The sequence below is a fragment of the Tachypleus tridentatus genome, chromosome 1 (genome assembly GCF_004210375.1).
Source record: "Tachypleus tridentatus isolate NWPU-2018 chromosome 1, ASM421037v1, whole genome shotgun sequence".
NCBI classification, from domain to species: Eukaryota; Metazoa; Arthropoda; class Merostomata; order Xiphosura; family Limulidae; genus Tachypleus; species Tachypleus tridentatus.
The window spans coordinates 21,076,930-21,098,428 of NC_134825.1; positions in this window are offsets into that span (position 1 = coordinate 21,076,930).

Below are 21,499 nucleotides of genomic sequence, written 5' to 3' on the forward strand. Positions count from 1 at the left end.
TCGCCCCGTTGGTACAGCGGTAAGCCTATGGACTTACAACGCTAAAAGTGAGGGTTTCGATTCCCCTGTGGTTTCAGCAGATAGCTAGATGTGGCTTTGCTATGAGAAAACACATACACATTACCATAAAAATATAACGTCGTTGAAACAGTATTGTACTGTAATCGGAACAACCATAAACCTTAAGATCATATTACAAAATATTTTGGCCCTGCATGGCCAGGTGGTTAAGGCACTCTCCTCGTAATCCTACGATCGCGGGTTCGAATCCCGTCACACCAAACGTGCTCGTTCTTTCAGCCGTGGGGGCGTTACAATGTGACGTTGGTAAAAAAATGGCCCAAGAGTTGGCGGTGGGTTTGCATGACTAGCTGCTTTCCTCTAGCATTGCACTGCTAAATTAGAGGCGGCTAGCGCGGATAGTCCTTGTGTAGCTTTGCGCGAAATTCAAAAGCAAAGGAAACAAAATGTTTTTACTCACATGTATAAATATCATAAGCATTATTAGTTTACAACAATAAACAAGACGTTCTTGATGTTCAATATTATAAGCTTAATATTTGAATCCTGTACGTTGCCTAATATCACCAGGATTTGGGTATATGTATATATATATGGCCAAATCAAATCCATTACAAAACTCCAAATCAACTTTTCCATTACCAGTTTCAGTTGTCATCATAAAAACTCAAAACTAATTACGTCCGTGAACACAGCACCCAAACGTATTGGGTAAATTTAATCTATCAGTTAAGATCCAGACGTCGATGACGAACCAGCCAATAACTAGCAAAAATCAGTTAATGGTTTGGAGTTGGATGCTTCAAACAACAACATCTCAACTTCATCAACACAAAGTCACTGTCTGCAGCCAGTTGTGGGAAAGCAGTTTCCCTTAATAACTATATACAACTTTAAAGTCAAAATAATCACCCTAAATTTCTACAGTGTAAAAATCATTGTGAAACTTTTGTTCTTTTATCCGGTGTATAAAAAGGCAAAAATATTCCCATAAAAGAAATATCTCACCCAATATTTCTACAAGAGTCCTAACTTCTATCCTTCCATCGTACTCTGTGGCCCCCCGCTAGTAGAGCGGTATGTTTCCGGATTTACAACGCTAAAATCAGGGGTTCGATTCCCCTCGGTGGGCTGAGCAGATAGCCCTCTGTGGCTTTGCTATAAGAAAAACACACGTACTCTGTGTTAAGTAACTCAGAGTAGTGCTTCAAGAGAAAAGCGTTTGTCGAGTGCAAATCTTGCCAACGATTTTGCTGTAAATACAAGTGTAATTGTTTTCTCCCTAATACTAAGATAGACATTAACAAGCAGTGGTTCTGTTGAGTTTGCATCTGCTTTAAAACTGCTTCTGAGAAAAGCTAAGTAAACCAAGTTCGAATGTTTAGACACCAATCAGCGGCAGTTTATTCGACAGACTAAAGTGAGACGAATACAAGAGTCACAGCGGAACAGGGTGGAAGATAACTTCGTGCTTGGGTTCGTAGCTACAGCAAGATGATAGCACCCTGACTGTTGACAAGTACAGGCAGATTCTGATTCATTACGACATTCTTTCAGGAACACAACTTATCAGACAAGGATTATGCTTCAGTCAAACAGTTATTCTAAGCACACAGATAAACGTGTTAAAACAATATATTGACAGTAAAGCAGCTGATGGAACACATGTTATGGTTTTTCTTGCTAAAAAGTATTAAATTAAAGCTGTATGAAATTTTCTAAAAACCGAGAAGATCAAAAGATGGTGAAACAACTTGGCTGAATTGTGGGGAGTAATACAATGTATTTGGAAAGATATTTCACAATCATACATTGGTTAAGTAATGGTAATATAGAAAGGCATAATGCCTGTGTTTAACACTCCTACGAAAAGACGTTTCTAGTCCTGATTTCTCCAAGCCCGTTCCTCTGGCTGTGGTTTCGCTAGATAGTAGATAGGGACAGTGGGTATCTCGTTAATCCATTCATTAATGGATTTAAATGGCAATTTTATTTAAATACAAAATTATTAGCCTAATATTAATAACCTTTCAAGTTGCTCTGGGGCCTATTAGGCCCCACTTTTCGTAGGAGTGTTAAATAACATTTTGTGTTAATGTACTGTACGTCTCATTCGCTTTTCTTTTGTCTTTTCTATGAAAATGCTTTATAACATTGATATGTTTACCATTCGTTTGCATAACTAATTATTTGTGACTCTTGTACGAATATCTGTCTCTTGAGTGTTTTCATAATTGTTGTTATAGTTTTATATAAACTCCTCCATAGGGACACCTGTGAAAATATAACTAATTAGTGATGAAAGTAATTACTCATTACTTTGAATGGTTCAAAGTGACGTAAGCGATAACTTTTTTACTTTTTTTCCCATTGGTTCGTTTAAAAATCATTTTAAAAATAGTTACCCTACAAGTACTTCCTAGTCATTATAGTAATATGATAAATGGAACGTTGCATAAAATATCAAGTTCAACTTCCCTTATTACCATGATAAAAATATTTTAATACTTTTTTATAATCTGTAGGTCAATTATCTTAAAATACTGCAGCTGTATTACGACTAAACCCCTTTTCGTGCACAAAAAAATCTAAATGTTCAATAATTCTATTTTCAGATACACCCTATAAGTCACACAAGGCATTACTGATGACCTATCGTGATTTTAAAGTGTGTAACATAACTTTAAAAAATTTACAAGTATAACTAAATTATGTTCTTTTTTTAAAAGATTGCAACATAAAAGTGAATAATTCTTGACGACGAAAAACCCACTTGAAATAAAAATATATCTCAGAACAGCTGGTATGGGTATTAACTCTTTTATTAATGGGCAGAGAACAACGTTTCGACTTTCCCAAGTTATCTTCAGGTTGGCCTGAAACGTTGTGAAACGTTCAGAGATACAGAAGTGAATAATGTCTGTATATCAGTTTTCTTGAAACATTCGCGTTCCTATCCAAGAAACGACTATAACATAAAATTCACCAAATACTGGTGGAAATATGAGTTGTTACAAAACATTCTCAACAAAATACGTCTTCTGATAGGGGAATCTACTATTTTTAAGCTAACAAATAGCACACATCTCTCTTGATGGATATAGCCATTCATGCTGCATAGGTTATATTATAGAAATGGACGTAAATAATAAATTACATTAAGTTTTCTGACTATCTATATAATAAAAATATAACTCAACATTTCATTTAGATACAGATATATAATGAGAACAAAAGTTTTTCTTCCTTTCTATATCATAAAAAATGGTCCGGCATGGTCAGGTGGTTAAGGCGCTCAACTCGAACTCTGAATTTGAGGGTTTAAATTCCCGTCGCACCAAATATGCTCGCTCTTTTAGCCGTGAAGGCGTTATAATATGTCAGTCAATCCCATTATTCGTTGGTAAAAGAGTAGCCCAACAGTTGGTGGTGATGACTAGCTGCCTTCCTGGTAGTATTACATTACTAAATTAGGAATGGTTAGCGTAGATAAACCTTGTGTAGATTTGCGCGAAATTCAAAAACAAACAAAAGAACAATATTATAAAAATACAACACAACATTTCATTCAGCTACAGGAAAATCACGTAAACAGTTTTTTTTTCCTTTCTGTATCTTAAGAATACCAACACAAACACGTTTTGGTTTGAATTTCGCGCAAAGCTACACAAAAGCTATCTGCGCTAGCCGTCCCTAATTTAGCAGTGCAAGACTACAGAAAACGCAGCTAGTCGTCACCACCCACCGCCAACTCTTAGGCTACTCTTCTACCAACGAATAGTGGGATTGACTGTCCTATTATAACAACCCTACGGCTGAAATGGCGAGTGCGTTTGATGCGACAGATATTCGAACCAGTGACCCAGTGACAAGTCGAGTGTACTAACTACATGGCTGTGAAGGGTCCAAACCTGTTAATTTCGGCTCCTGTTGAGATTTGGGACAGTGTTTACGCTTTTTTTTTTTTTTCCGCCAGTTGAAAACTGTTATTTTGTTTAGATACTTTATTATTCCTCACTGAAGAGGTTCTTGGATCTAGTTACTTATACCCAGAACATTTATACAGTTATACCAAGAACCTCTATCTAGTTATATCCGGAAACTTTATCTAGTTATACCCGGAACCTTTATCTAATTAGTAATACCAGAACCTCTATCAACTTAGTTATAACGAGAATCTCTAGCTAGTTAGTTATACCCAGAACCTCAATGTAGGTAGTTAAACCCAGAACCTCTATCTGGTTAGTTATACTTAGAACCTCTATCTAGTTAGTTATACCCACTACCTCTGTCTTGTTAGTTATACCCAGAACCTCTATCTGGTTAGTTAAACCGACAACCTCTGTCTTGTTAGTTATACCCAAACCTCTATCAAGTTAGTTAACCCAGAATCTCTATCTAGTTTTTTATACCCAGAACTTCTATCTAGTTAGTTATACCCAGAATGTCTATGAAGTTAGTTATACCCAGAACCTCTATCTGGTTAGTCATCCACAGAACCTCCATTTAGTTAGTTATACCCAGAACCTGTATTTATTTAGTTATACCCACTACCTTTGTCTTCATAGTTATACCCAGAACCTCTATCAAGTTAGTTATCCCAAGAAACTCTATCTGGTTAGTTATACCCAGTACCTGTGTTTAGTTAGTTGTACCCATAACCTCTCTCTAGTTAGTTATACCCAGAACCTCTATATGGTTAGTTATACCCAGAATTTCTGTCTAGTTCCCTATACCTAGAAGGTCTATCTAGTTAGTTAAATTCAGAACCTCTATCTTGTTAGTTATACCCAGATCCTCTATCTGGTTAGTTATTTCCAATACCTCTGTCTAGTTAGTTATACCCAGTATTCTTATCTAGTTATTTATACCCAGAACCTCTATCTGGTTAGTTATACCCAGGTCCTCTATCTGTTTATTTATACCCAGTACCTGTGTCTAGTTAGTTATACACAGAACCTTTATCTAGTTAGTTATCCCCAAAACCTTTATCTAGTTAGTTATCCTCAAAACCTTTATCTAATTAAATATACTGAGAACCTGTATCTGGTTATTTATTCACAGACCTTCTATCTAGTTAGTTATTCCCAGAACTTCTATGTAGTTAGTTATAACCAAAACCTTTATTTGATTAGTTATATACAGTACCTCTGTCTAGTTAGTTATACCCAGAATCTCTTTTGAGTTAGTTATACCCAGAATCTCTGTCTAGTTATACCCAGAACCTATAACTAGTTAGTTATACTCAGAACCTTTATCTAGTTATACCCAGAACCTATAGAACGTTATACCCATAACGTCTAACTAGTTATATCCAGAACCTCTACCTATCTAGTTATATTCAGAATCTCTACCTGGTTAGTTATTCCCAGAACCTCTATCTAGTTTGCTACACTCACTACCTCTGTATTGTCAGTTATACACAGACCCTTTTCCTAGTTAGTTATACCCAAAACCCCCATTAAGTTAGTTATACCCAGAACCTCTATCTGGTGAGTTATACCCAGAACCTTTAACTAATTAGTAATACCCAGAAACTTTATGTGGTTAGTTATACCCATAATCTCTATCTAGTTATTTATAAACATAAATTCCATTTAGTTAGTTATACCCAGAACTTCTATCTAGTTAGTTCTACCCAGAATCTCTCTCTAGTTAGTTATAAGCAGAACCTCTATCTAGATAGTATTACCAAGAACTTCTTTCTAGTTATACCGAGAACCTCTATCTAGATAGTATTACCCAGAACTTTTTTCTAGTTATACCCAGAACCTCTATGTAGTTAGTTATAACCAGAACCTTTATTTCATCAGTTATACCCAGTACCTCTGTCTAGTTAGTTATACACAGTACCTCTGTCTAGTTAGTTATACCCAGAATCTCTGTCGTGTTAGTTATACACAGAACCTCTGTCTAGTTATACCCAGAATTTCTATCTAGTTATTTGTATTTGTACCCAGAACCTCTATCTTGTTTGTTACACTCACTACCTCTGTATCGTTAATTATACCCAGAAACTCTATCTAATTAGTTATACCCAGAACCTCTATGTAGTTAGTTATTCCCAAAACTTCTATTAAGTTAGTTATACCCAAAACCTCTATACAGTTAGTTATACCCAGAACCTTTATCTAATTATACCCAGTATCTTTATCTAGTTAGTTATACCCAGAAACTCTATTTAATTAGTTATAACCAAAACCTCTATATGGTTAGTTGTACCCATAACCTCTCACTAGTTAGTTATACCCAGAACCTCTATCTGGTTAGTTATTTCCAGAACCTCTATCAAGTTAGGTATACTTAGAACCTCTATCTGGTTAGTTATTCCCGGAAACTATATTTAGTTTGTTATACCGAGAACCTGTATCTAGTTAGTATACCTACTACCTTTGTTTTTTTTAGTTATACCTGGAACTTTTATCTGATTAATTACACCCAGAACCTTTATCAAGTTTGTTATCCCCAGAACCTCTATCTGGTTAGGTATACCCAGTACCTGTGTCTAGTTATTTGTAGCAATAACCTCTCTATAGTTAGTTATACCCAGAACCTCGATCTGGTTAGTTATACCAAGAATCTCTATCGAGTTAGTTATTCCCAGAACCTCTAGTTGGTTAGTTATACCCAGTACCTCTATCTGGTTAGTTATTCTCTAAACCTGTATTTAGTTAGTTATAACCAGAACCTGTATCTAGGTAGTTATACCCACTACCTTTGTCTTCTTATTTATATATGGATCTTCTATCTGGTTACTTATACCGAGAACCTTTATCTATTTTGTCGTACCCAGAACCTCTATCTAGTTATTTTTACCCAGAACCTTTATTTGATTAGTTATACCCAGTACCTCTGTCTAGTTAGTTATACCCACAACCTCTATCTGGTTAGTTATAGACAGAATCTCTATCGAGTTAGTTATTCCCAGAACCTCTGTCTAATTAGTTATATCCAGAACTTCTATGTAGATAGTAATATCCAAAACCTCTGACTAGATAGTTATACCCAGAACCTCTATCTAGATAATTATACCCAGAATTTCTATCTAGTTATACCCAGAACCTCTATGTAGTTATTTATAACCAGAATCTCTGTGTCATTAGTTACATCCAAAACCTCTATCTTGTTAGTTATACCCAAAACCGTTATCTCGTTAGTTATACCCAGAACTTCTATTTAGTTAATTAGACCCAGAACATCTATCTGGTTGGTATACCCACAACCTTTATATAGTTATACCCAGAATCTCTATCTCGTTATTCCCAGAACCTCTCTCTAGTTAGTTATACCAAGAACCTCTATCTGGTTAGTTATACCCAGAACATCTATTTAATTTGTTACACTCACTACCTCTGTATTGTTAGTTGTACCAAGAAACTCTATGTATATAGTTATACAAAAAAACCTATATCGAGTTAGATATACCCAGAACCTCTATCCAGATAGTTATACCCAGAACATCTATCTGGTTAGTTATACCTAGAACCTCTATCTAGTTAGTTATACCCAAAACGTCTATTATGTTAGTTATACCCAGAACCTCTATCAAGTTAGTTATACCCAGAACCTCTCTCTAGTTAGTTATAAGCAGAACCTCTATCTAGATAGTATTACCAAGAACTTCTTTCTAGTTATACCCAGAACCTCTGTCTAGATAGTATTACCAAGAACTTTTTTCTAGTTATACCCAGAACCTCTATGTAGTTGGTTATAACCAGAACCTCTATGTAGTTGGTTATAACCAGAACCTTTATTTCATTAGTTATACCCAGTACCTCTGTCTAGTTAGTTATACCCAGAATCTCTGTCGTGTTAGTTATACACAAAACCTCTGTCTAGTTATACCCAGAATTTCTATCTAGTTATTTATACCCAGAACCTCTATCTTGTTTGTTACACTCACTACTTCTCTATTGTTAATTATACCCAGAAACTCTATCTAATTAGTTATACCCAGAAACTCTATCTAGATAGTTATACCCAGATCCTCTATCTAGATAGTTATACCCAGAACTTCTATCAAGATATTTATAACCAGGACCTCTATCTAATTGTACCCAGTACCTCTATCTAGTTAGTTACACTCAGAACCTATGTATATTTAGTTATACCCAGAACCTCTATCTAAATAGTTATACCCAGAACTTCTATCTAGATATACCCAGAACCTCTATGTAGTTAGTTACAAGCAGAACCGATATCTAGGTAGTTATACCCAGTACCTGTATATGGTTAGTTATTCCCTGAACCTGTATTTAGTTAGTTATACCCAGAACCTGTATCTAGTTAGTTATACACACTACCTTTGTCTTCTTAGTTATATCTGGAACTTCTATCTGGTTACTTATACCCAGAACCTTTATCGGTTTAGTTATACCCAGAATCTTTTTCTGGTTAGTTATACCCAGAACCTTTATCTAGTTAGTTATACCCAGAACCTCTACCTGGTTAGTCATATCCTGAACCTCTATCTAGATAGTTATACCCAGAACCTCTATCTAGATAACTATACCCACAACCTCTATCTAGTTATACCCAGAACCTCTATCTAGTTAGTTATTCACAGAACTTCTATTAAGTTAGTTATACCCAAAACCTCCATATAGTTAGTTATACCCAGAACCTCTATCTAATTATATCCAGTACCTTTATCTAGTTAGTTATACCGAGAAACTCTATTTAATTAGTTATACCCAAAACCTCTATATGGATAGTTATACCCATAACCTCTATCAAGTTAGTTATAACCAGAATCTCTATTTAGTTATTTATACCCAGAACCTCTATCAAGTTAGTTTTTACTTAGAACCTCTATCTGGTTAGTTATTCCCGGAACCTATATTTAGTTTGTTATACCGAGAACCTGTATCTAGTTAGAATAACTACTACCTTTGTTTTTTTAGTTATACCTGGAACTTTTATCTGTTTAATTACACCCAGAACCTTTATCAAGTTTGTTATCCCCAGAACCTCTATCTGGTTAGTTATACCCAGTACCTGTGTCTAGCTACTTGTAGCAATAACCTCTCTATAGTTAGTTATTCCCAGAACCTTTAGTTGGTTAGTTATACCCAGTACCTTTATCTGGTTAGTTATTCCCTAAATCTGTATTTTGTTAGTTATAACCAGAACCTGTATCTAGGTAGTTATACCCACTACCTTTGTCTTCTTATTTATATATGGAACTTCTATCTGGTTACTTATACCGAGAACCTTTATCTATTTAGTCGTACCCAGAACCTCTAACTAGTTATTTTTACCGAGAACCTTTATTTGATTAGTTACACCCAGTACCTCTGTCTAGTTAGTTATACCCAGAACCTTTATCAAGTTAGTTATCCGCAGATCCTCTATCTGGTTAGTTATACCAGGTACCTGTGTCTATTTAGTTGTAGCAATAACCTCTCTATAGCTAGTTATACCCACAACCTCTATCTGGTTAGTTATACACAGAATCTCTATCGAGTTAGTTATTCCCAGAACCTCTGTGTAATTAGTTATATCCAGAACTTCTATGTAGTTAGTAATATCCAAAACCTCTGACTAGATAGTTATACCCAGAACTTCTATGTAGATAATTATACCCAGAATTTCTATCTAGTTATACCCAGAACCTCTATGTAGTTATTTATAACCAGAATCTCTGTGTCATTAGTTACATCCAAAACCTCTATCTTGTTAGTTATACCCAAAACCGTTATCTCGTTAGTTATACCCAGAACTTCTTTTAGATAATTAGACCCAAAACATCTATCTAGTTGGTATACCCACAACCTTTATATAGTTATACCCAGAATCTCTATCTCGTTATTCCCAGAACCTCTCTCTAGTTAGTTATACCAAGAACCTCTATCTGGTTAGTTATACCCAGAACCTCTATCTAGTTATTTATACACAGAACATCTATCTAATTTGTTACACTCACTACCTCTGTATTGTTAGTTGTACCAAGAAACTCTATGTATATAGTTATACAAAAAAACGTCTATCTACTTACTTATACCCAGAACCTCTATCTGGTTAGTTATATTCAGAACCTCTATCTAGTTAGTTATACCCAGAACCTCTACCTGGTTAGTTATACCCAGAACGTCTATCCAGATAGTTATACCCAGAACCTCTACCTATCTTGTCATACCCAGAACCTCTATTTAGGTAGTTATACCCAGAACCTCTGTCTAGTTAGTGATACCCAGAATCTCTATCGAGTTAGTTATTCCCAGAACCTCTGTCTAGTTAGTTATACTGAGAACCTGTATCTGGTTAGTTATTCCCAGAACCTCTATCTATTTATTTATTCTCGGAACTCTTATCTAGTTAGTTACACCCACTGCCTCTGTCTTGTTAGTTATACCTAGAACTTCTATCTAGTTAGTTATACCTAGAACTTCTATCTAGTTAGTTATACCTGGAACTTCTATCTAGTTAGTTGTACCCAAAACTTCGATCTAGTTATAACCAGAACTTCTATGTAGTTAGTTATAACCAGAACCTTTTTTGATTAGTTATACACAGTAACTTTGTCTAGTTAGTTATACCCAGTACCTCTATCGAGTTATTTATTCCCAGAACCTCTGTCTAGTTAGTTATAACCAGAACCTTTTTTTGATTAGTTATACACAGTACCTCTGTCTAATTAGTTATACCCAGTATCTCTATCGAGTTAGTTATTCCCAGAACTTCTGTGTAGTTAGTTATACCCAGTATCTCTATTGAGTTAGTTATACCCAGAATCTCTATCTAGTTAGTTATACCCAGAACGTCTGTCTAGTTAGTTATACCCAATTCCTCTATCTAGTTTGTTACACTCACTATCTCTGTATATTAGTTGTATCCAGAAACTCTATCTAATTAGTTATACCCAGAACCTCTATCTAGATAGTTATACCCAGAACTTCAATCAAGATATTCATACCCAGAACCTCTATCTAATTATACCCAGTACCTCTATCTAGTAAGTTACACTCAGAACCAATGTATATTTAGTTATACCCAGAACCCCTATCTAGATAGTTATACCGAGTACCTGTATCTGGTTAGTTATTCCCTGAACCTGTATTTAGTTAGTTATACCCAGAACCTGTATCTAGTTAGTTATACACACTACCTTTGTCTTCTTAGTTATATCTGGAACTTCTATCTGTTTACTTATACCCAGAACCTTTATCGGTTTAGTTATACCCAGAAGCTTTTTCTGGTTAGTTATTCCCAGAACTTCTACCTGGTTAGTCATATCCAGATCCTCTATCTAGATAGTTATACCCAGAACCTCTATCTAGATAATTATACCCACAACTTCTATCTAGTTATACCCAGAACCTCTATCTAGTTAGTTATTCCCAGAACCTCTATTAAGTTATTTATACCCAGAAGCTCTATCTAGATAGTTATACCCTGAACTTCTATCAATATAATTATACCCAGAATTTCTATCTAATTATACCCAGTACCTTTATCTAGTTAGTTATATCCAGAAACTCTATTTAATTAGTTATACACAGTAACTTTGTCTAGTTAGTTATACCCAGTACCTCTATCGAGTTATTTATTCCCAGAACCTCTGTCTAGTTAGTTATAACCAGAACCTTTTTTTGATTAGTTATACACAGTACCTCTGTCTAATTAGTTATACCCAGTATCTCTATCGAGTTAGTTATTCCCAGAACTTCTGTGTAGTTAGTTATACCCAGTATCTCTATTGAGTTAGTTATACCCAGAATCTCTATCTAGTTAGTTATACCCAGAACGACTGTCTAGTTAGTTATACCCAATTCCTCTATCTAGTTTGTTACACTCACTATCTCTGTATATTAGTTGTATCCAGAAACTCTATCTAATTAGTTATACCCAGAACCTCTATCTAGATAGTTATACCCAGAACTTCAATCAAGATATTCATACCCAGAACCTCTATCTAATTATACCCAGTACCTCTATCTAGTAAGTTACACTCAGAACCAATGTATATTTAGTTATACCCAGAACCCCTATCTAGATAGTTATACCGAGTACCTGTATCTGGTTAGTTATTCCCTGAACCTGTATTTAGTTAGTTATACCCAGAACCTGTATCTAGTTAGTTATACACACTACCTTTGTCTTCTTAGTTATATCTGGAACTTCTATCTGTTTACTTATACCCAGAACCTTTATCGGTTTAGTTATACCCAGAAGCTTTTTCTGGTTAGTTATTCCCAGAACTTCTACCTGGTTAGTCATATCCAGATCCTCTATCTAGATAGTTATACCCAGAACCTCTATCTAGATAATTATACCCACAACTTCTATCTAGTTATACCCAGAACCTCTATCTAGTTAGTTATTCCCAGAACCTCTATTAAGTTAGTTATACCCAGAAGCTCTATCTAGATAGTTATACCCTGAACTTCTATCAATATAATTATACCCAGAATTTCTATCTAATTATACCCAGTACCTTTATCTAGTTAGTTATATCCAGAAACTCTATTTAATTAGTTATACCCAAAACCTTTATCTGGATAGTTATACCCAGAACCTCTATCAAGTTAGTTATAACCAGAATCTCTATTTAGTTATTTATACCCAGAACCTCTATCAAATTAGTTATACTTAGAACCTCTATCTGGTTAGTTATTCCCGGAACCTATATTTAGTTTGTTATACTCAGAACCTGTATCTAGTTAGTATACCTACTACCTTTGTTTTCTTAGTTATACCTGGAACTTTTATCTGGTTAATTACACCCAGAACCTTTATCTAGTTAGTTGTACCCAGAACATCTATCTTGTTAGTTTTATCCAGGACCTTTATTTGCTTAGTTATACCCAGTACCTCAGTCTAATTACTTATACCCAGAACCTTTATCAAGTCAGTTATCTCCACAACCTCTATCTGGTTATTTATATCCAGTACATGTGTCTAATTAGTTGTACAAATAACCTCTCTCTCGTTAGTTATACCCAGAACCTCTATCTATTTAGGTATACCCAGAACCTTCATCTAGTTAGTTCGACCTAAAACTTTTATCTAGTTAATCATACTGAGAAACTGTATCTGCTTAGTTATACCCAGAACCTCTATCTGTTTAGTTATTCCCAGAACCTCTATCTAGTTAGTTATTCTCAGAAACTGGATCTAGTTAGTTATACTCACTACCTCTGTCTTCTCAGTGATACCTAGAACTTCTATCTAGTTAGTTATACCCAGAATTTCTATGTATTTAGTTATAACCAGAACCTTTTTTTGATTAGTTATACACATTACCTCTGTCTAGTTAGTTATACCTTGTATCTCTATCGAGTTAGTTATTCCCAGAACCTCTGTCTAGTTAGTTATTCCCAGAACATCTATGTGGTTAGTTATAAGCAGAATCTTTATTTGATTAGTTATACACAGATCCTCTGTCTAGTTAGTTATACCCAGCTCCTCTATATAATTATTTACACCCAGAACCTCTATCTAGCTTGTTACACTCAGTACCACTGTATTGTTAGTTGTACTCAGAAACTCTATCTAATTAATTATACCCACATCCTCTATCAAGATAATTATACCCAGAACCTTTATCTAGTTAGTTATACCCAGAAACTCCATTTAATTAGTTATACTTAAAACCTCTATCAGGTTAGTTATAAACAGAATCTCTATCTAGTTATTTATACCTAGAACCTCTATCAAGTTAGTTATACCCAGTACATCTATCTAGTTTGTTATACCCAGAACTTCTATCTAGTTAGTTATACCCAGAACCTCTGTCTAGTTAGTTATACCCAGAACCTGCATCTACATAATTATACCCAGAACTTCTATCTAGTTATACCCAGAACCTCTATGTAGTTAGTTATAACCAGAACCTTTATGTAATTAGTTATACCCAGTACCTCTTTTTTGTTAGTTATACCCAGAATCTCTATCGTGTTTGTTATACCCAGAACCTCTGTCTAGTTAGTTATACCCAGAACGTCTATCTAGCTAGTTATACCCAGAACCTCTGTCTAGTTAGTAATACCCAGAACTTCTATCTAGTTAGTTATACCCAGAAACGTAATCTAGTTAGTGATATTCGGAACCTCTATCTGGTTAGTTATACCCATTACCTGTGTCTAGTTAGTTGTACCCATAACCTTTCTCTAGTTAGTTATCCCCAGAAACTTTATCTGGTTAGTTATACCCAGTACCTGTGTCTAGTTAGTTTTACCCAAAACCTCTCTCTAGTTAGTTATACCCAGAACCTCTATCTAGTTAGTTATACCCAGAACCTCTATCAAGTTAGTTATACCCAGTACATCTATCTATTTAGTTATACCCAGAACTTCTATCTAGTTAGTTATACCCAGAATCTCTATCTAGATAGTTATACCCAGAACCTCTATCAAGATAATTATACCCAGAACCTCTATCAAGATAATTATACCAAGAACCTCTATCTAGTTATACCCAGAACCTCTATCTAGTTAGTTATTATCAGAACCTCTATTTAGTTAGTTATACGCAAAACCTCTATCTAATTAGTTATACCCAGAACCTCTATCTAGATAGTTATACCGTAAACCTCTATGAAGATAAATATACCCAGAACCTCTATCTAATTATACCCAGTACTTTTATCTAGTTAGTTATACCTACTACCTTTGTTTTCTTAGTTATACCTGGAACTTTTATCTGGTTAATTACACCCAAAATGTTTATCTAGTTAGTTGTACACAGAACCTCTATCTAGTTAGTTTTATCCAGAAACTCTATTTAATTAGTTATACCCAAAACCTATATCTGGTTAGTTATACCCAGAACCTCTATCTAGTTAGTTATTCTCAGAAACTGGATCTAGTTAGTTATACCCACTACCTCTGTCTTGTTAGTTATACCTAGAACTTCTATTTAGTTAGTTATCCCCAAAACGTCTATCTAGTTATACCCAGAACCTCTATGTAGTTAGTTATAACCAAAACCTTTTTTGATTAGTTATACACAATATTTCTGTCTAGTTAGTTATACCCAGTACCTCTATCGAGTTAGTTATTCCCAGAATCTCCGTATAGTTAGTTATACTGAGAACCTGTATCTGGTTAGTTATTCCCTAAACCTCTATCTATTTATTTATTCTCGAAACCTTTATCTAGTTAGTTACACCCACTGCCTCTGTCTTGTTAGTTATACCTAGAACTTCTATCTAGTTAGTTATACCCAAAACTTCTATCTAGATGTACCCAGAACCTCTATGTAGTTAGTTACAAGCAGAACCGTTATCTAGTTAGTTACACCCAGAACCTCTATTTGGTTAGTTATACACAGTACCTGTATCTGGTTAGTTATTCCCTGAACCTGTATTTAGTTAGTTATACCCAGAACCTGTATCTAGTTAGTTATACACACTACCTTTGTCTTCTTAGTTATATCTTGAACTTCTATCTGGTTACTTATACCCAGAACCTTTATCGGTTTAGTTATACCCAGAAGCTTTTTCTGGTTAGTTATTTCCAGAACTTCTACCTGGTTAGTCATACCCAGAACCTCTATCTAGATAGTTATACCCAGAACCTCTATCTAGATAATTATACCCACAACTTCTATCTAGTTATACCCAGAACCTCTATCTAGTTAGTTATTCCCAGAACCTCTATTAAGTTAGTTATATCCAAAACCTCTATATAGTTAGTTATACCAAGAAGCTCTGTCTAGATAGTTATACCCTGAACTTCTATCAAGATAATTATACCCAGAATCTCTATCTAATTATACCCAGTACCTTTATCTAGTTAGTTATATCCAGAAACTCTATTTAATTAGTCATACCCAAAACCTTTATCTGGATAGTTATACCCAGAACCTCTATCAAGTTAATTATAACCAGAATCTCTATTTAGTTATTTATACCCAGACCTTCTATCAAATTAGTTATACTTAGAACCTCTATCTGGTTAGTTATTCCCGGAACCTATATTTAGTTTGTTATACTCAGAACCTGTATGTAGTTAGTATACCTACTACCTTTGTTTTCTTAGTTATACCTGGAACTTTTATCTGGTTAATTACACCCAAAACTTTTATCTAGTTAGTTGTACCCAGAACCTCTATCTAGTTAGTTTTATCCAGAACCTTTATTTGATTAGTTATACCCAGTACCTCAGTCTAGTTAGTTATACCCAGAACCTTTATCAAGTCAGTTATCCCCACAACCTCTATCTGGTTAGTTATACCCAGTACATGTGGCTAGTTAGTTGTACACATAACCTCTTTCTAGTTAGTTATACCCAGAACCTCTATCTAGTTAGGTATACCCAGAACCTTCATCTAGTTAATTATACCTAAAACTTCTATCTAGTTAATCATACTGAGAACCTGTATCTGGTTAGTTATACACAGAACCTCTATCTGTTTAGTTATTCCCAGAACCTCTATCTAGCTAGTTATTCTCAGAAACTGGATCTAGTTAGTTATACCCACTACCTCTGTCTTGTTAGTGATACCTAGAACTTCTATCTAGTTAGTTATACCCAGAATCTCTTTCGAGTTTGTTATACCCAGAACCTCTGTCTAGTTTGTTATACCCAGAACGTCTATCTATTTAGTTATACCCAGCACCTCTATATAATTATTTACTCCCAGAACCTCTATCTAGTTTGTTACAATCACTACCTCTGTATTGTTAGTTGTATCCAGAAACTCTATCTAATTAGTTATACCCACATCCTCTATCAAGATAATTATACCCAGAACCTTTATCTAGTTAGTTATATCCAGAAACTCCATTTAATTAGTTTTACTCAAAACATCTATCAGGTTAGTTATAAACAGAATCTCTATCTAGTTATTTATACCCAGAACCTCTATCAAGTTATTTATACCCAGAACCTCTATCTAATTATTTACACCCAGAACCTCTATCTAGTTTGTTACACTCACTACCACTGTATTGTTAGTTGTACTCAGAAACTCTATCTAATTAGTTATACCCAAAATCTCTATCTAGTTTGTTATACCCAGTACCTCTATCTGGTTAGTTATACCCAGAATCTCTATCTAGTTATTTATACACAGAACCTCTATCAAGTTTGTTATACACAGAACCTCTGTCTAGTTAGTTATACCCAGAACTTCTATCTATTTATACCCAGATCCTTTATGTAGTTAGTTATAACCAGAACCTTTATTTGGTTAGTTATAAACAGTACTTTTCTGTAGTTAGTTATTCCCAGAACGTCTATCTAGTTAGTTATATTCAGAACCGTTTTCTTGTTAGGTATACCCAGAACCTCTATCTGGTTAGTTATTCCTAGATCCTATATTTAGTTAGTCATACTTAGAACCTGTATCTAATTAGTTATACCCACTACCTTTGACATCTTAGTTATACCTGGAAATTTTATCTGGTTAATTATACCCATAACCTCTATCTAGTTAGTTTTACCCAGAACCGTTATTTGATTAATTATACCCAGTACCTCTATTTGGTTAGTTATACCCAGTACCTGTATCTGGTTAGTTATTCCCTGAACCTTTGTTTAGTTAGTTGTACACATAACCTCTCTCTAGTTAGTTATACCCAAAACATCTATCTGGTTAGTTACACCCAGAACCTCTATCTGGTTAGTTATTCCCAGAACCTTTTTTGATAAGTTATACACAATATTTCTGTCTAGTTAGTTAAACCCAGTATCTCTATCAAGTTAGTTATTCTTAGAACCTCTGTATAGTTAGTTATACTGAGAACCTGTATCTGGTTAGTTATTCCCTGAATTTCTATCTATTTATTTATTCTCGAAACCTTTATCTAGTTAGTTACACCCACTGCCTCTGTCTTGTTAGTTATACATAGAACTTCTATCTAGATATACCCAGACTCTCTATGTAGTTAGTTACAAGCAGAACCGTTATCTAGTTAGTTATACCCAGAACCTCTATTTGGTTAGTTATACCCAGTACCTGTATCTGGTTAGTTATTCCCTGAACCTTTGTTTAGTTAGTTATACCCAGAACCTGTATCTAGTTAGTTATACACACTACCTTTGTCTTCTTAGTTATATCTGGAACTTCTATCTGGTTACTTATACCCAGAACCTTTATCGGTTTAGTTATACCCAGAAGCTTTTTCTGGTTAGTTATACCCAGAACCTTTATCTAGTTAGTTATACCCAGAACTTATACCTGGTTAGTCATACCCAGAACCTCTATCTAGTTAGTTATTCCCAGAACTTCTATTAAGATAGTTATACCCAAAACCTCTATATATTTAGTTATACCCAGAACCTCTATCAAAATAATTATATCCTGAACCTCTATCTAATTATACCCAGTACCTTTATCTAGTTAGTTATACCTAGAAACTCTATTTAATTAGTTATACCCAAAACCTCTATCTGGATAGTTATACCCAGAACCTCTATCAAGTTAGTTATAACCAGAATCTCTATTTAGTTATTGATACCCAGAACCTCTATCAAGTTAGTTATACTTAGAACCTCTATCTGGTTAGTTATTCCCGGAACCTATATTTAGTTTGTTATACCCAGAACCTGTATCTAGTTAATATACCTACTACCTTTGTTTTCTTAGTTATACCTGGAACTTTTATCTGGTTAATTACACCCAGAACCTTTATCTAGTTAGTTGTACCCAGAACCTCTATCTAGTTAGTTTTATCCAGAACCTTTATTTGATTAGTTATACCAGTACCTCAGTCTAGTTAGTTATACCCAGAACCTTTATCAAGTCAGTTATCCCCACAACCTCTATCTGGTTAGTTATACCCAGTACATGTGTCTAGTTAGTTGTACACATAACCTCTCTCTAGTTAGTTATACCCAGAACCTCTATATTGTTAGGTATACCCAGAACCTTCATTTAGTTATTTATTTATACCTAAACTTTCTATCTAGTTAATCATACTGAGAACATGTATCTGGTTAGTTATACCCAGAACCTCTATCTGTTTAGTTATTCCCAGAACCTCTATCTAGTTAGTTATTCTCAAAAACTGGATCTAGTTAGTTATACCCACTACCTCTGTCTTGTTAGTGATACCTAGAACTTCTATCTAGTTAGTTATACTCAGAATTTCTATGTAGTTAGTTATAACCAGAACATTTTTTTGATTAGTTATACACAGTACCTCTGTCTAGTTACTTATACCCAGAATCTCTTTCGAGTTTGTTATACCCAGAACCTCTGTCTAGTTTGTTATACCCAGAACGTCTATCTAGTTAGTTATACCCAGTACCTCAATATAATTATTTACACCCAGAACCTATATCTTATTTGTTACACTCACTACCACTGTATTGTTAGTTGTACTCAGAAATTCTATCTAATTAGTTATACCCAAAACCTCTATCTAGTTAGTTATACCCAGAACCTCTATCTAGTTTGTTACACTCACTACCTCTGTATTGTTAGTTGTATCCAGAAACCCTATCTAATTAGTTATACCAACATCCTCTATCAAGATAATTATACCCAGAACCTTTATCTAGTTAGTTATACCCACAAACTCCATTTAATTAGTTATACCCAAAACCTCTATCAGGTTAGTTATAACCAGAACCTTTTTTAATTATTTATACCCAGTATCTCTATGGAGTTAGTTATTACCAGAACCTCTGTATAGTTAGTTATACTGAGAACCTGTATCTGGTTAGTTATTCCCAGAAGCTCTATCTATTTATTTATTCTCGGAACTTTTTTCTAGTTAGTTACACCCACTGCCTCTGTCTTGTTAGTTATACTTAGAACTTCTATCTAGTTAGTTATACCCAAAACTTCTATCTAGTTATACCCAGAACCTCTATGTAGTTAGTTATAACCAGAACCTTTTTTTGATTAGTTATACACAGTATCTCTGTCTAGTTAGTTATACCCAGTACCTCTATCGAGTTATTTATTCCCAGAACCTCTGTCTAGTTAGTTATAACCAGAACCTCTTTTTGATTAGTTATACACAGTACCTCTGTCTAGTTAGTTATACGCAGTATCTCTATCGAGTTAGTTATTCCCAGAACCTCTGTCTAATTAGTTATACCCACTACCTCTGTCTTGTTAGTTATAACTAGAACTTCTATCTAGTTAGTTATCCCCAAAACTTCTATCTAGTTATACCCAGAACCTCTATGTAGTTAGTTATAACCAAAACCCTTTTTTGATTAGTTATACCCAGTATCTTTCTGGAGTTAGTTATTACCAGAACCTCTGTATAGTTAGTTATACTGAGAACCTGTATCTGGTTAGTTATACTGAGAACCTGTATCTGGTTAGTTATACTGAGAACCTGTATCTGGTTAGTTATTCCCAGAAGCTCTATCTATTTATTTATTCTCGGAACCTTTATCTAGTTAGATACACCCACTGCCTCTGTCTTGTTAGTTATACTTAGAACTTCTATCTAGTTAGTTATACCCAGAACCTCTATCTAGTTAGTTTTATCCAGGACCTTTATTTGATTAGTTATACCCAGTACCTCAGTCTAATTAGTAATACCCAGAACCTTTATCAAGTCAGTTATCTCCACAACCTCTATCTGGTTAGTTTTATCCAGTACATGTGTCTAGTTAGTTGTACAAATAAGCTCTCTCTCGTTAGTTATACCCAGAACCTCTATCTATTTAGGTATACCCAGAACCTTCATCTAGTTAGTTCGACCTAAAACTTTTATCTAGTTAATCAAACTGAGAAACTGTATCTGGTTAGTTATACCCAGAACCTCTATCTGTTTAGTTATTCCCAGAACCTCTATCTAGTTAGTTATTCTCAGAAACTGGATCTAGTTAGTTATACCCACTACCTCTGTCATGTTAGTGATACCTAAAACTTCTATCTAGTTAGTTATACCCAGAATTTCTAAGTATTTAGTTATAACCAGAACCTTTTTTTGATTAGTTATACACATTACTTCTGTCTAGTTAGTTATACCTAGTATCTCTATCGAGTTATTTATTCCCAGAACCTCTGTCTAGTTAGTTATACTGAGAACCTGTATCTGGTTAGTTATTCCCTAAACCTCTATCTATTTATTTATTCTCGAAACCTTTATCTAGTTAGTTACACCCACTGCCTCTGTCTTGTTAGTTATACCTAGAACTTCTATCTAGTTAGTTATACCCAAAACTTCTATCTAGATATACCCAGAACCTCTATGTAGTTAGTTACAAGCAGAACCGTTATCTAGTTAGTTACACCCAGAACCTCTATTTGGTTAGTTATACACAGTACCTGTATCTGGTTAGTTATTCCCTGAACCTGTATTTAGTTAGCTATACCCAGAACCTGTATCTAGTTAGTTATACACACTACCTTTGTCTTCTTAGTGATACCTAGAACTTCTATCTATATAGTTATACCCAGAATTTCTAAGTAATTAGTTATAACCAGAACCTTTTTTTGATTAGTTATACACATTACTTCTGTCTAGTTAGTTATACCTAGTATCTCTATCGAGTTAGTTATTTTCAGAACCTCTGTCTAGTTAGTTATTCCCAGAACATCTATGTGGTTAGTTATAAGCAGA